The sequence below is a fragment of the Mobula birostris genome, chromosome 7, assembly GCF_030028105.1.
Source record: "Mobula birostris isolate sMobBir1 chromosome 7, sMobBir1.hap1, whole genome shotgun sequence".
Taxonomy (NCBI): Eukaryota; Metazoa; Chordata; class Chondrichthyes; order Myliobatiformes; family Myliobatidae; genus Mobula; species Mobula birostris.
In genome coordinates this window covers 25,997,024-26,013,421 of record NC_092376.1, presented here as the reverse complement: position 1 = coordinate 26,013,421, position 16,398 = coordinate 25,997,024, and the positions used below count along the sequence as shown (strand labels likewise).

General features: G+C 39.4%; 1 protein-coding gene across 7 annotated transcripts in view; it reads left to right on the top strand.

Moving 5' to 3' along the window:
- The window catches only part of LOC140200057 (inositol polyphosphate-4-phosphatase type I A), a 265,040-nt gene that overhangs the window by 72,343 nt on the left and 176,299 nt on the right, over positions 1-16,398 (top strand). Inside the window, exon 1 of one of the 7 annotated variants that reach the window (XM_072262757.1) lies at positions 410-613. The exons of the other annotated variants lie outside the window; for them this stretch is intronic. The gene's annotated coding sequence lies outside the window, so the exon portion shown is untranslated. Of the gene's footprint in view, positions 1-409; positions 614-16,398 lie in introns of those variants that run through there. 7 annotated transcript variants of the gene reach the window in all.

Sequence of the window (16,398 nt, the reverse complement as noted above, 5' to 3'; positions counted from 1 at the left end):
TTGTACTCCTTCCCCTCCCACCATCACCTTATTCTGGCACCTTCCCCCTTCCTTTGCAGTCCTGATGAAAGGTCTAGGCCCAAAAAATCAAATGTTTATTCATTTCCATAGATTCTGCCTGACTTGTTGAGTTCCTCTAGCATTTTTGTGTTACAACAAATCTAGCTCACTGCTTATTTTAATTATTTAACTTGTTACAAGTTCACAATCTTAACTCTGTAATTCAATTGATTTCTATTGAATGTAAAATAGTGTTTGCATTTCTCTAGGTTTAAATGTCTGTATTTCAATTGAAGAGCTTGTAGTGTGTATAGTGAAGATAGGAACCTAAAACAAGTTTCCTGTTTATGACTTTTATATACTTGAGCAGCTGCCTGTTGCTTTCACACATTTTATGTAGGTTAAGAGTTGCAAGGTGCCATCGATTGCTCAGAAAACTTGCACTTCGACACGCCAGCTTGGCTAAACAGAGGAGTACTTTTAGTAGTAGACTAAGATAACTGCACTGCTCTGAAGAGCGCTACGTGAGATCATTCTTGCCCTCGGCCTTTAGGCTCTACGAGTCAACCTACAGCCAGCAAAGTGATGATCCCCTCCTGTTAGAATGTTTGAGGTAACTTTTTTTAATTGTTTCTTTCTTCTCTAATATTTGTATATCTGTGCACTTGTAATGCTACTGTGACACTGTAATTTCCTTTGGGATCAATGAAGTATCATTTATTTATCTATCTATCTATATCTATCTCCCTGCAAGCCTGTGTCAGTCCATTATAAAGTGGTGTTGAATCATCAGCACATATGTTGAGCTATATTCTACTATCGTTTGGAACTACTTCAGTTGTCAATGTTAACAGATTTAAGTTTGAGTAATTGAGTATTGAGAATTGTTTTTTAATACTTAATAACTAAACACAGGAATGATGACCATAAAGCTATGAAATTTTTCCAGAAGTAGTTTGATTTACTAATATCCTTTAGGAAAGAAAGTCTGCTGTCTTATCCTATTCGGTCCAAATACAAGTTTAGGAACACTAACCTGATGAAGGGTCTCAGCACAAAACATTGACTGTTAATTCCTCTCCTTAAATGCTCCCGGACCTGCTAGGTTCCTCCAGCATTTTGTGTGTGTAACTCTGGATTTCCAGCATCTGCAGAATCTCTTGTGTTTAGATTCACCAGCGTGGTTGTCACATTGCAGCCCTCTGAAATAACATAGCAAGCCGAGGCCCATTGAGGCGGAGCAGTGTACGACAGTGTTCAGTGATCACAAAATTCTCCATACGATTTTTAAAAATGTTCTTGCATTATCCCTCAGCCTTTTTCCTAAAAAGATGATGCTTCATTTTACTAACCTTACCAAATCTATTCCCATTGTTTTGTAAATCATTTAATTTTTTTTTCTGTATTCTTTCTTGGTTACAAAACTATTTAGGACTCCGGTTAATAGAACCTTGCATGCTGTAAGTGAAGTCACATGATTGATTTTTTAAAGTGACAAGATTGTTTTGGCTTACTACTAATCTTTTAATCTGAATACCAATGTAGAGTGAAAATCAAAAATAAAAACAGAAGACACTAGAAATACTCAGCAGGTCAGGCCACAGCAGTGGGAAGAGAAACTGAGCCAACATTTCAGTTGAAGACACTTCCACATCAAAGTTATTTATTATCAAAGTACCGTATACTACCTTGGGGTTCATTTTCTTGCAGGCATTTACTGGAAATAAAAGGGTAGACTTCAGTTTCTCCAGAACCTCAGACCTTTCATTTTCCATTAACATTATGTAGTGCAATAAGTACTCAGATAATCAACCCATTTTCTATTGAGCAAATCTTGACCATGCTAGTGAGATTATAGAACATAGAGCATTACAGAACAGCACAGGCCCTTCAGTGCATGATGCTGTTCTGACCTTTTAATTTACTCTGAAGATCAATCTGTGGAATTCTCTGCCTAATGAAGCAGTGGAGGCTACCTCAGTAAATACATTTAAGACCAGGTTGGATAGGTTTTTGCATAGTAGGGGAATTAAGAGTTATGGAGAAAAGGCAGGTAGGTGGAGATGAGTTCATGGTCAGATCAGCCATGATCTTATTGAATGGTGGAGCAGACTGAATGGGCCAGATGGCCTACTCCTGCTCCTATTTCTTATATTCTTATGTAATCTTATCCTTCTCTCCAACATGGCCATCCATTTTCCTATCATTCATGTGTCTGTCTAAGAATCCCTTAAATGTCCCTAATGTATCTGCTTCACATACCCACCACATGTGCGTGTGCCCTTCTTGTGGGGGGAGGGGAAGGACCGTAGCTAGAAGATGACAGGTGAAGTCAGATGGGTAGGCTGGAGAGAAGAGTGGACCATAGGAGAAAGGGAAGGAGGAGGGAACCCAATGGGAGGTGATAGGCAGGTGAGAAGAAGTAAGAGGCTGGGTTGGGGTGAGGGGGAGAATTCTTTTAAGGAGAAAATCAATATTCAGTCATCAAGTTGAAGGCTACCCAGATGGAATACAAAGTGTTGCTTCTCCACCCTGAGGGTGGCCTCATTGTGGCACCAGAGGAGGCCATGGACTGATATGTTGGAACAAGATTGGGAATCAGAATTAAAATGTTTGACCCCCGGGAAGTTCCACTTTTGGCAGATGGAGTGGAGGTACTTGACAAAGTGGTCCCCCAATTTATGACTGATCTCCCCAATGTAGAGGAGACCGCATCGGGAGCACCAGACACAATAGATGACCCCAGCAGATTTGTGTGAGGTGTTGCCTCACCTGGAAAGACTTTGGAGCCCTGAATGAAGATGAGGGAGGAGGTGAATAGGCGGGTGTCGCATTTTGGCTGCTTGCGGCGATAAGTACCGGGAGGGAGATTTATGATCCGTTCTCCTCTTCTATCAGTTCATTGCTTCTCCAGCCCTTTATCTTTCCCACCCACCTGGCTTCACCTGTCACTTACAAGTTAGCCTCTTTCCCCTCCCCCCACCTTTTTATTCTCACATCCTCCCCCTTTTGTGTGTGTTGCTTTGGATTTTCAGCATCTGCAGAAGTGCTTGTGTTTTACACACAGACACACACACACTTTTTAAAGCTTCCCTTTAGCTGAGTCTGTTCCAAAGCAAACAACCCAAGCTTAATCTTTCCTTCAGCCATCAAGGCATTATCCTTTTAAAATTCTGTGCTGTATAGTCCTATCTTTTCTGTAATGTAAAAACAGGGTTCTATGATGTATTCAAGAAATCTTTATTCCCCCACAACTCTCACTATTCTCCCATGCTGTGATGCTATACTGTGATCCTCCCATGATTTTGCTGTGACAAGCAAGCCTTTGTTGCTTTGTTTGGTTAATCCATATCTTGGCTATTAAAAGTAATCACCTTTTTCCTTTACAGTCTATATGTAATGCTCCATTTAAGAATCTGTGGATGTAACTCCTCAATTTTTTGTTCCCTCACACCTCTCACCATCCTTCCCTTTATTTTCTCTTGCCTTGTAGTACTTCTCCAACCATGTTACCTTATTCTTTTCCAAATTAAATTCTATTTGCCACTTTTGACCAACTGAATAATAACTTCGCTTCCTAAATCTATATTTCTTGATATTAGGCATATGTCCAACTATTTTGTCATGCCTCATGCCTCGTCCAATTTGATGTTTCTACCACAGATCTGAGTATTATGGAATCCTGCTAGAAACAGATTTCCAAATACAATGCCACCTGTCAACTGGTACTGTTCCTGTTACTTTTCCCTTGCTGCTGAGACAATTTAGGATACAGTTATAACTTTCGCTTGGGTCTCACAGGGCTGGTGAACCTATGGTACATGCAAAAGTTTTGTTGCCACGTGGCATGCAATACTACCCCTCAACTATTATTTTTTTAAAACGCTACCCATCATGAAAAGACACAATGATTACCTTTACTGCAAAATGAAGCAGCAAGTTTTTACAATCTGAGATCAGTGAGATGATCTCACAGGAAACAACTTGTGCTGGCTGGTGCTAGCTGGACAGTTGCAAGAACACTGTTGCATGACATGTTTTGAAATCCTTGCAGACCTGGTATACGCATCAGTATTTGGATCGTAAGCAGTTATGATAACAAGGATGTTATTTTTCAATGGTCTTCTTAAATAATTTTCAAACAGGTTTTCTAGAATGACTGAAATAAATTAAGCTGTCTCTGTTGCACTTTTATTAGGGTAAAATAAATAAATAAGCCACATGACACATCCTTTTTCCTTAAAGAGGAATTTTTCCATAATTTTACTAATTCATAATTAATGATAATCTCTGCTCAAAATTCATGTGCCAGACGAGAAAATTTTTTAAAGGATTATTGCCTATTTGGGCACATGTTCTCAAAAAGGTTCACCATCCCTGCCCTAGGCTTTTTTATGATCAACTTGTCTGCTGGGATGGCATCTAAAGCATTGCTAGAATACATCAAATGCACTGCTTTCGCAATCTTTAATATCTCAAAATTCATTCCAGGTTTTCAGACGTGACTATGCTGAATGTCCCTTCTAAATGAAGATTTGAATACAGTCATAGAACTTTATAACCATAATTACTTGGTTTATTTAAGCACATGCAAGGAGGCCTGCCAAGTAACGTCATTCTAGGATGAGTTGCAAACCAAAGCAATGGTGATTTTTATACTCTTAAGTATTATTAGACATAACCTGTATCATTCAATTTTAAAGTTGCATCTCGTAAATGATCAAACCTGAGATGAGGCCTGTGTGATCATAGTAAAGCCTTCCTTCCAAAGTCGTTTGTACTCAATAGATATGTTGTTATTAATAGCTTTGGAGACCTAAAGGAAAAATACGGTTATCACCTCCACCTGTATTCCTACAGAGGTTAATTGTTTTAGGAAGATACCATTGGCCCATTAAGCTAGCCCATCAGTTAGACTGTTTACTATTATGCTAAGCTTGCCAGCTCAATCTCATAAGACAGGTGTGGTTTACTTAATAGAATAGGGCCATTTGTTCTCTTACAACATGTTTTACAGCAGCTGCATCAATACCTTTAAGTGCCATAAAGTATACCCCTACACTTTTCAAGCAATGGTAGCTGCAGATTTCTGTTGTTCTACAGCAGTGTTGCAACCCAGTAGGTTACTTGTCCATAGTAAATTATCTCTTGGATAGTCAAAGAATCAAAGGACACTGGTTGTATGTATGAAAGAGAGTAAATTCGGGGTTATGGGGAAGTGAGGCTGATGGGGTTGTTCTTCTGGTACATGACATGGGTGCAGTGTTCCAAATGCTCACTTTTGCTGTAGCAAGAAAGGGAACACTGATAAATGATGGTCAGAGCCTCCGGTTTCTTTCCTGTATCCTTTTAGTACACCACTATACTTCATCTTGACTATATTTACTTAAAGGTGCCAATCTCCTTAATATTTTCTTTTTTAATAGTGTTGTACACTCTTGCTGCTTAACTTGTCTATTGTGAAGTCTAATGCAAAGTATTCATTAAGAATCTTCTCTATTTCTTCCATTTCTACATAGGTTATCTTTCTTTGTCCTTAATAGACCTTATTTTTTGAGTTAAATGCTAGCTGCTAATGTAATTATAAAATATCTTAGGATTTTAGCTGTAAGTATATTCCATGTCCATTTTTCCTCATTAATTTTATACACTGCTTGTATGTGTTCTGCAGTACTGAGCTCTTCATCTGCTTATTACCTCGTCTTTCCTTATGGATCTTTTCATCCAGTGGCTTCTGTATTTAGCGAAGGTGACAGCGTGCTTGGGCTTTTTTGCAATTGTTTATCCTTTGTCTTTTTATAATTGCAAGACACTACTGGATATTAATATCAAGTACTGCAAGTCTACCCCATCAGGAAGTTGCTTGATAGTGATGGAGCTGGGCTGATTGTGTATCTTTGTGTCGTCATCTGGACTTGTTCTGCTGAGGCAGTAAGTGGTCAAACAAACTGATCATCCTGGACATTTTTCTGGTGACTCTAATGGACATTGGTAATATAGAATACTGCAAGTCTACTTCACTGGTTCATTGATGAGATTGAAGGTGGGAGAGCTGCATTGTCTTGGTTGTGGTGTGGACTAGGCCTTCATGCCATGGATACTTGCTGCAGCCACCCAGGGTGTGGGGAAAAAGCAGAGGCCTCTGTAGGTGCCCTAAAATCCGTACTGGGTTGGGTTGGGGCTGACCCATCCCATTGGTGCTGCCCTCTCGTGTTCGCTCAGTGGAAGATCAAGCTGGATCGGGACGACAATCCATAGAAACATAGAAAATAGGTGCAGGAGTAGGCCGTTCGGCCCTTCGAGCCTGCACCGCCATTCAGTATGATCATGGCTGATCATCCCACTCAGAACCCTATATCCATGCACTATAAATCTACAGGCCATGCCACCCAAGGACTTGGCCTATATTTTTTTTGTGTGCGACTATCTTCTTCCGCTATAGTGACTATATATGCTGCATGTTCTATATGCTGTGTGCTGTTGGTAAAGTGTTTTGCACTTTGGCCATGGAAGAACACTGTTTCATTTGGCTGTGTTCATGTATGGTTGAATGATAATCAAGTTTGAACTTGTATGTTGTTAAAATATATTTACCTGAATACTTCAAATACCACCTACTGCTGTCATAGTGATTACTTTCAATTATCTGTTTCCAGGCCATTTTTACCACTGTTAGAACCATAGAACACTACAGCACAGAAAACAGGCCATTCAGCCCTTCTAGTCTGTGCCGAAACATTATTCTGCTAGCCCCATTGACCTGCATCCAGTCCATATCCCTCCAGACCTCTCCCATCCATGTACCTATCCAATTTATTCTTAAAACTTAAGAGTGAGCCCACATTTACCACGTCAGATGGCAGCTCATTCCACACTCCCACCACCCTCCAAGTGAAAAAGCCCCCCTCAATGCTCCCCCAAACCTTTCCCCCTTCACCCTAAAGCCTTGTCCTCTCGTATTTATCTCCCCCAATGTTGACGGCCTGTTCCTATTTTTGTCTCTATCCTTTTCTCCAATTATGCTAACTCTAACTAAGGTAAAATCACCAGCACAAAATGGTTTTTCAGTAATACTCCTTCCGCTAATCCAGCTGCATTCCCTTAAACCAGATCTAGAATTGTCTTGCCTCTTGTTGGATTTGCTGCATTCTGTCCGACATACGATTTTTTTTAAGCGAAAGCTTAGTTGGGTAAACCAGTGTGCAGCAAAAGCATTCAAACTGAGAGTTTTAATTTTTCAAATAGAAAATTTAGGCAACTGCTTTGGCCTTAATTCTGATCATTGCAACAGTACTCCTATTGGAAGTACCATCATTTAAACAAAATTGGAGATGGGGTGGAGAGTGTGGGATGTGGGCTTGGGATTCTAATTCAACATAAGGCTGTTTAATATCAGGAAATAAAGCAAATCAATAATTGTAACCTTCAGGAGCAGAGTGCCACTTTGTGATAACCTGTTCCGGGTGGAGAGGAAATTTGTTTACAAAAGAATTTTTTTAAACACCATGGTTGCAACCACCAGGAAAAGTAACCTCTTGATATTGCAATTGCATGACAGATGGTAAATCATATATTTTTTTGAAGATCAAATAAGTAATTTTCTCCAATCATTCTAATTCGTGGTAAGGGAGATAAGTAATGAGTAGGAAGGTACAAAGTCAAATCATGATTGAAGAGGCTTAAATCTGAAATTGTACCTCTTGACTGAATGGAATGATGTCTTATAAAATGCTTAAGCTAGAGTAGTTTTTGATCTGCAAAATAACAGTTGCTAATCAGGGTCACTTCCCACACAGCAACTGTTGTTTTGAATTTCCTGATCCATTTATCTTTAAAACCAGATGCTAAGCCTACTAAGTTTATGAGAAATGCAACTGTTCTTATGTTCACTTGAGGTTTGTTAAATGTGCATGCCTTTGTGACCTATTTGCCTAAAGTGATGAGCAGTCTAAACTTATTACAGTAGTTTAGTTTACTGTTGCTAATAGTTTTGCATTCAAATAGATTTTGTTAGTTTAGTTTTTTGATAGTGTGTTTCAACCTTGCTCATGAGTCAAAAGTCTGGCTTTAAAATTCACTGCAGAGATAAATGTATAGTTCAGAGTAGCATGTGTGCTGCACTGAAACGTGCAAATGTTGGAGGGCTATCTTTGAGGCAAAATATTAAACTTGTGCCTAAAGTACTTTTTCAAGTAGGTAGAAAGGATCATCTAGTGAAGTCTGAAGGAAAGCAAAATGTTTTTGAGGTTCAAGCCAATCCTTTGTTACATTTTAACTTAATGTTTTTTCCCCCCACTTTGGCACAATCTGCTGGAGGAACCAGTGGGTCAAACAGCATATGTGGGAGGAAAGGAAATATCTACAATTTGAGTTTGAACATTGGGTCAACCTGAAACATCGACGATTCCTTTCCTCTCATAGATATCGCTGGACCTGCTGAGTTTCTCCACCGGTCTGTTCTCCAGATTCTAACTTTTGTAGTCCCTTGTGTCATCCCATTTTTTTCTTTCTCTTCTGTTCTCTGCCACCTGTTTGCATCTTCTCCAGAGAGATAAGCTGCAGTTAATGAGCCTTCACTAGTCTGTGTCATCACCACCCATCTTGTGTTACTCAACCTCTTGGTCTGCAGACTGTAACAGATATTCCCTTTGTTCTCTTCACACATCCCCTTTCTCAGCAACGTAGAACATATCCCCTCTTTCTGATGAAAGCTCATCAGCCTGATGTCATGACTTTGTTCTTTGCAGACGCTACCTCACACGAGTGTTTCCAGCATTTCTGTATTTTTACATTTCCAACGTCAGTAGTTTAGTGCAGTCAAAGTTCTTGGAGCTTACTGCTTACATTTTGATTACGTTTTTTTGTGGAATAGCAATGGCTACTTTGGCTGTAAAGTATTTATGGACATCCTGAGGTTGTGAAAGGTCCTTTATCAATCTCCCTTTGCTGTACAAACCTGCCTTCTACACATAATGAAACATCGGAAAGCGTAAGCAATCTACTGTATCTTGGGAACCACAGGAGCCACAGGTCAACGAATGTTGACATTGATGGTGAGATTCATCATCACCTCTGTGCTTACACAGCCTTTGGACATCTAAAGAAAAACATTTGAAGATCAAGACTGCTGCACAAAACACGTGGTCTATCAGGCAGCTGTGATCCCTGCCTTCCAGTGTGTGCTTCTGAGACACGAACTGCCTACTGAAATCTCAAAAGCATTGGAGAATTATGGCAAATGCAACCAACGCAAAGTCCTCAACATTCACCAACAGAATAATTAAAGCAATGTTAATGTCCTCTCCCAAAAAAATGTTCCTGGCATTGGGACCCTAATTGGCCTCTTTGGGAAGGGCACATCTTCGGCATTGTGGAAGTCTATTGGACAATACTGTCCCAAGACCAAAATCTAAAATAAGCCTCAGAAGAAAGGGCTTGTGGGGAATTTCGTAACTTTGTATGTTATTGAATATTAGAATTGCATTTCTCATCCGTTATTGAATCTTTCTATCTATTGTAAATTAATATAGTGTAAGGGCAGAATTATGATACTTAATCTTTTTTCATGGGTAGGAAAATACAATGAAATCCCATAGCCTCTGGTTTATTATGGTAAATCCTGTGGCAAGTTATGGCGTAGTACATAAAAAGAGAAGTCATTACATTACTATTCCATTCTGGGCAGTGCACTTTTAGAATGAATGCAGAAGGCTTGTCCTTCAGAAAAGAAGGTTGAGATTTGATATGATAAAGTGCTTTGGCAAATTAAAAATGTTTTATTTTAATGCCAGAAGGATAGGTAACAAATGACACAATTTAAAAGTGATAAGCAAAAGAATTAACAGCAAAATGAGGAAAAAAGGAAACGTAGTGAGCTGCACTACGTCAGAATCAGGATTATTATGTCGTGAAATTTGTTGTTCTGCAGAAGCAGTACAGTGCACAACTTAAAGTAAGTAGTACATAAAGAGCAAAATTATTGAGGTAGGGTTCATGACTTCATGGCATGGACCATTCAGCTGATGGAGGGAAAGAAGTTGTTTGTATAAGATTGAGCATGTGTCTTCAAACTCCTGTACCTCATCCAGGATGGTTGTAATGAGAAGAGGATAGACTGTGTGTTCAGAAGGACTAGTGGATACATAACTTCCAAAGGGAAATTGGATAACTATTTAGAGGGAATCACAGATGCAGGGCAAAGAGGAAAGAGACAGGAATGCAGCTACTTCGTTCTTTCACTGGCCACCACCTGCTTCAGTATCATTCAGTGGTTCTTGAAGGTTCCATAGGAAACTTTGTCAAATTGTAGAGGCTTGGTTTCAGTCATGATCACAAAGTAAAAGGATTGGAGAAAGTTAAAACAGATCTGAAGTTTTGCTAACTAACCATTAGGACCTTTTTGGCTGATGTAAAACAGACAGTAGCAGCTTTGATAAGTGAAAGGAAAATATTAACAAAAGTTAAGTTAGGTCCTTTACAAATGGAGACAGGAAAATTTATATTTGAGCATCTAGACATTGCAGAGAAATACTTTCTTAGGAAAAGAATGAAAACCTACTAGAAATAGTTGAGAACAGCAAATTTGGAGTGAATGAGGAAAATAATAACTGAAAGGCAGAGCCTATTATCTGTATCCCAAGATTTTGAAGGAAGTGGTCACCCATCAAAACTCTAGATATGGTCTAACTGATTGGAAGGTAGTAAATGTGACCTCCCTATTTAAAAAGAAAGGAGACAGAAAACAGAAGATTACAGACCAATTGGCCCAACATCAGCAAAAGAAAAAATAATGAGAATCTGTTATCAAGGAAGTGGTAACAGGGCATATGGAAAATAATAACATGGAATTAAGAAAGGAAATGTCTGGCACATCAGTTAATTCCTTTGAAGTTACATATTAAAGGGGAGCCACCAGATGTAAAGTATTGGATTTTCAGGAGGTCTTAGATGGGATGTCTCACAAGAGGTTATTCATAAAACTCTGAGCATCTGAATTTGGGGCAATATATTGTTGAGGATTGAGAACTGGTTAATGATAGAAGAGGAGTAGAGTACTTCGTCCCTCCCTTTCCTGGTTTCACCAATTACCTTGTGCTTCTGTGTCCCCTCCCCCACCTTTAAAATCTGCTCCTCATCTTTTCTTCTGTCCAGTCCTGATGAAGGGTCTCAGCCCAAAACATCGACTGTACTTTTTTTCCCATAGGTGCTGTCTGACCTGCTGAGTTCTTACAGCATTTTGAATATGTTGCTTGGATTTTCAGCATCTTCAGATTTTCTCTTGTTTGAGAATGAAATGTTATTTTTAGATTGGGAGGCCCTGACTTGTGCAGGGTGAAAGGCATAGTTTTCACAAGTTTTATTAATGACTTGTGTTTGGGCTTTGAGCATAATACCTTCAAGTATATTGATGATGCAAAGCTCTGGAAGTATGAATTTTGAAAGAGGCTTTAAGGGGATTTAGATGTGTCAAGTTAATGTGCAATAACACAATAAATTAATGGAGGATAGAAAATATAATCATCAACTTTGCTAGGAGAAAATATAGCAAATAAGTAACTAACTGTTGGTGTCCAGAGGAATTGGTGTTTCCTTACACCCACAGCCCTTAAAGTTAACATACATATCTAGTAAGCAATTAGGAAAGCAAACAGTATATTGGCCTTTATTGGAGTTGAATAAAGAAAAGTCACCTTTCTTCAGTTAAGTGGAACACTTGTGAGATCGTATCTAGTATACCCTCTGAACTGCCTAGATGAGGAAGTAGTTCTAATTTTTATTTTATTCTGAACAAATGCTACTAAAGCATTCCTGCACCATATTTCTTATGCATTTTAAACAGCATAAGAAAAATAATATTTATCTCTAAACCCATTCACTAAATTGTTTTCGTTTTGGAATGAGATTGGGAGTGTGTTAGCAGGGATGCCTTGTTGTATTTATACAGGGCCCTGGTGCGACAAGTAGGCCTGTGCACAGTATATGAGATATTAAGGAAGAATATTCCCATAATAGAGAGAGTGTTGTGACGGTTTCCTTGATTGATTTCTGGTACAGGTGGGATTAACCAATTGGAGGTTAAACTGATTGGGCCTGATAGCTCTAGAATCAAGAAGAATGAGAGGTGATCAAAACATGCAAAATTCTTGCAGGTCTTTATAAGGGAGATGCAGGGATGGCATTTGTCCTGACTGGAATTGTGTAGAATCAAGACTCAAAAGTCTCAAGTTCAGAACTGGCCATTTGTAACTGAGATGGGAATAAATTTATTCACCCAACAATGAAGGTTAAGGGAATAAAAGGTTAGGACATTGGCATAGGAAAGTGATGGATATTGAGTTGAATGATCAGCGTGATCACGGTAGACCACACGAGGCTGCAAAATGGCCTCCACTTGTATGCTATTTTAAAAAAATTTTATGGAAGGAGAATAAATATAATAACGACAATTGTCTGTCTCAAAATCAGGACAATTATTTTTTAAATTTAATGTCACATACAGTTGCAAGAAAAAGTTTGTGAGCCCTTTGCAATTACCTGTTTTTCTGCATTAATTACTCATAAAATATGGTCTGATCTTCATCTAAGTCACAATAATAGACAAACACAATCTGCCTAAACAAATAACACACAAACGATTGTACTGCTTCTTGTCATTAATGAGTACACCATTGAAGCAATCACAATCTAGGTTCGAAGAAGTATGTAAGCCTCCGGGGTAATGCCTTCTACAAAAGCTATTGAAGTCAGGTGAGATGAGATTAGACATGTGGGTTGTAGATGTCCCCTGCCCTATAAAAAAAGACACACAAAGTCAGGTTACTGACAGAGCCTGTTCTTCTCATGTGTACCATATCTCAATCAGAACAACTTTCTGAGGACCTCAGACGAAGAATTGTAGGGCTACATGAAGCTGAAATAGACTACAGAGCATTTCTAAAGACCTGAGTGTTCATCAGTTCACAATAAGAGTAATTGTCTACAAATGGAGGAAATGCAGTTCTGTTGCTACTCTCCCTAGGAGTGAGCGTCCTGCAAAGATCACACCAAGAGTTCAGTTGGGGAATTCATTCCCCATCAAAATTTTCCATTTCTCACCTTTAAAGGTGCTACCACCAGGCTCAAGAACAACTTCTATCCTGCTGTTATAAGACTGGAATGGTTCCCTAGTATGATAAGAGGGACTCTTCACCTCACAATGTACCTCCATCATGATCTGTCACTTATTGTCTATGTGCACAACACTTTCTCTGTAACTTTGACACTTTATTTGGCATTGTTATTGTTTTACCTTGTACTACTTTAATGGACTATGTGATGAATTGAATTTTATGATTGAAATGCAAGACAGGTTTTTCACTGTACTTCTACATGTGACAATAATAAACCATTATTACCAATGCAAAGAATGTTTTCAAGTTTCATTGACTTGACACAAGAGACTAGGAAGTTTCTTTTTGAGTCGTTTCCTTTGTGTATACAAAAGTATTCATTTAGGACCTCACTTAAATCTTTTGGCTCCACATACTGATTGCCCTTCTTGTCTCAAATAGACCCTACTATTTTCTTAGTTATTCTCTTGTCCTTGGACTACTTTATTTTAAACAACTCCCTGCACTCTCTGTTTTCCCGGGTTTCCTGTCTTTAGTTCTCCGTATGTGCTATATGTCTCCTTTCTTCTTTTCATCCAACCCTCAATATTCCTCAACATGCTGTATTCTCTGTACTTGTTACCCTTGGCGTTTAATAACAAGATGACGCTGAATCCTGATAGTTACAATGCCATTGTTCCTGGATTATAGTTTTAATTTCAGATTGTTAAATAAATATAAATTTCACAATTGCCACGGTGATATTTAAACTTGTGTCTCTGAATTATTAATCCAGAGCTCTGGGTTATGAGTCTGGTAATTTCATAAACACAAGATTATGCAGGTGCTGGAAATCTAGATCAACACACACAAAATGCTGGAGGAACTCAGCAAGTCAGATAACATCCATGGAGGGGAATAAGCAATCGACACTTCAGGCTGAGAATCTTCATCGTGATTGGAAAGGAAGGGAAGGAAAAGAAGCCAGTGCAAGAAGGTGGGAGAGGGGAAGGTATACAAGCTGGCAGGTAATAGGCAGGGCCAGATGAGGACGAGTTGAGTGGGTGGGGAGGCAAGATGAAATAAGAAGCTGGGTGATGACAGATGGAAGGGACGAAGGGCCAAGGAAGAAGGAATCTCATCGAAGGGGACAGTGGACCATGGAAGAAAGAGAAGGAGGAGGGGAACCAGAGGAAGGTAATGGCAGGTGAGAAGAAGCGATGACCAGAATGGGGAATGGAAAAAGGAGGAAGAGAAAATTACTGGAAGAGAAATTGATGTTCCTGGCATCAGGTTGGAGGCTACCCAGATGGAATATGAGGTATAGCTCCTCCAACTTAGGTTTGGTCTCATGGCAGTAGGGGAGGCCATGGGCTGACATATGGGAATGGGAAGTTGAATTGAAATGGGTAACCACTGGGAGATACTACATTTTGCTGAAGACAGAGTGAAGTTGTTTGATGAAGTGGCCACCCAGTTTGCATCTGATATCACTGCTGTAGAGCAACAGATATAGGAGATGACCCCAGTGGACTTGTAGGTGAAGTGTCGTCTCACCTTATGGGGCCAAACTCAATTCTTTCTGAATCAAAGATTATTTGGTTAGAGATACAGCATTGTAACAGGCCCTTCCAGCCCATGGGAACCTTCTCATTCTTGTGACTTTAGAATGAGGGAAGAACCCTATGTTGTCATGTGGAGAACATACAAATTCCTTACAGGAAGTGTCAGGAACTGTCTAAAATAAGTCTACCTACTGTATTTTCTAAATATCAAATTGGTAATAGGTTCATTATTGTTAAATGTACTAGATGCAGTGCAAAACATTGTTTTGCATGTCATCCATACAGATAGTTTTGAAACATAAGAATATTGAGGTAGTGCTAAAACAATAACGAAGTGTAGAATAGTGTTATATTTGTACCTTTCTGTCTACCTTCAGTGCACTTTCTCTGCAAGGGCCACAATGAAGTAGATTGTGAGGTCAGGAGCTCCTCGTTATCGTACAAGAGATCCATTCAAGGTTCTTATAAGAGTTGGGTAGAGGATAGCATTGAGCCTGGTGATATGTGTTTTCACAATTTTGTGCTTTCTGCCTGGTGGAAGGGGCAAGGAGGGAATGTCAGGTGTCAGAGGGATCTTTTATTACTTTGGCTACTTTCCAAGGTAGCAGGAAGTCGGACAGTGCAAGGAAGGGCAGCTGGTTTTAGTGATGGACTTGGGTAAGTCTGCAACTCTCTGCAATTTCTTGCTGTCTTGGGCAGAGTAGTTGCCATATTAAGCTGTGGTGCATTTATAAAAATTGTTCACTGTCAACAGGAACATGCTGAATTTCCTAAATCTTTTGAAGAAATGGAGGTGCTGATGTGCTTTGTTGGCCCAGTATCTATGTGGTTGCACCAAGACAAACTATGAGCAATGTTTACACCTAGGAGCTTGAAACTCTCAACCATCTCCACCTCAGCACCACAGTGCACTCAGCCCGGTGACCTGAAGTCAATGGCCAGCTCTTTTGTTTCGCTGACATGGTGGGAAAAGTTATCATCACACCATGTCGCTAGGCTCTTTATCTCCTTCCTGTATTCTATCTTGTCATTATCTGAGGTCTGGCCTTCTACGGAGGTGACATCTGTAGATGAGGTTGGAGCAGAATCTGATCACATCTTTTTTATAAAAAAGGGTTAAACCTTATTGGCCACACACACAAAACGCTGGAGGAACTCAACAGGCCAGGCAGCATCTATGGAAAAGAGTACAGTTGATGTTTCAGGCTGAGACCCTTCAGCAGGACTGGAGAAGGGTCTTGGCCTGAAATGTCGACTGTACTCTTTTCCAAAGATGCTGCCTGGCTTGCTGAGTTCCTCCAGCATTTTGTGTGTGTTGCTTGGATTTCCAGCATTTGGAGATTTTCTCTTGTTGCGTTTGGAATCCTTATTGGCCTTCTGTTTTCTAGATATCATTTGGTAGCTTTTCTAAAAATTGGTTTGTAGGATATTCCTTGACAATTCTAACAAAACTCTGAACCTGCATATTGTAATTCACAATTCTTTCTGCAAATAAAAACAACTGATTCATGCTTCCCTATTTTGCAAGCCAGCAGAATTCATAGTATTCTATAAAATATTACAACTGATGTAACTAAACTCTCGTTATACCAGCTGAAGAGTTGTTTGTCATTTTCGTTTTGAAACTTTGGTTATTAGTTTGTTGCAACACAAAAGGAAATTCCCCTTGGTGGTACTGGGTGATTATAAGCATTGGTCAGTATATTTTAATAGATCTCTCTGCTTGATTAGATCTTCTCAAACCT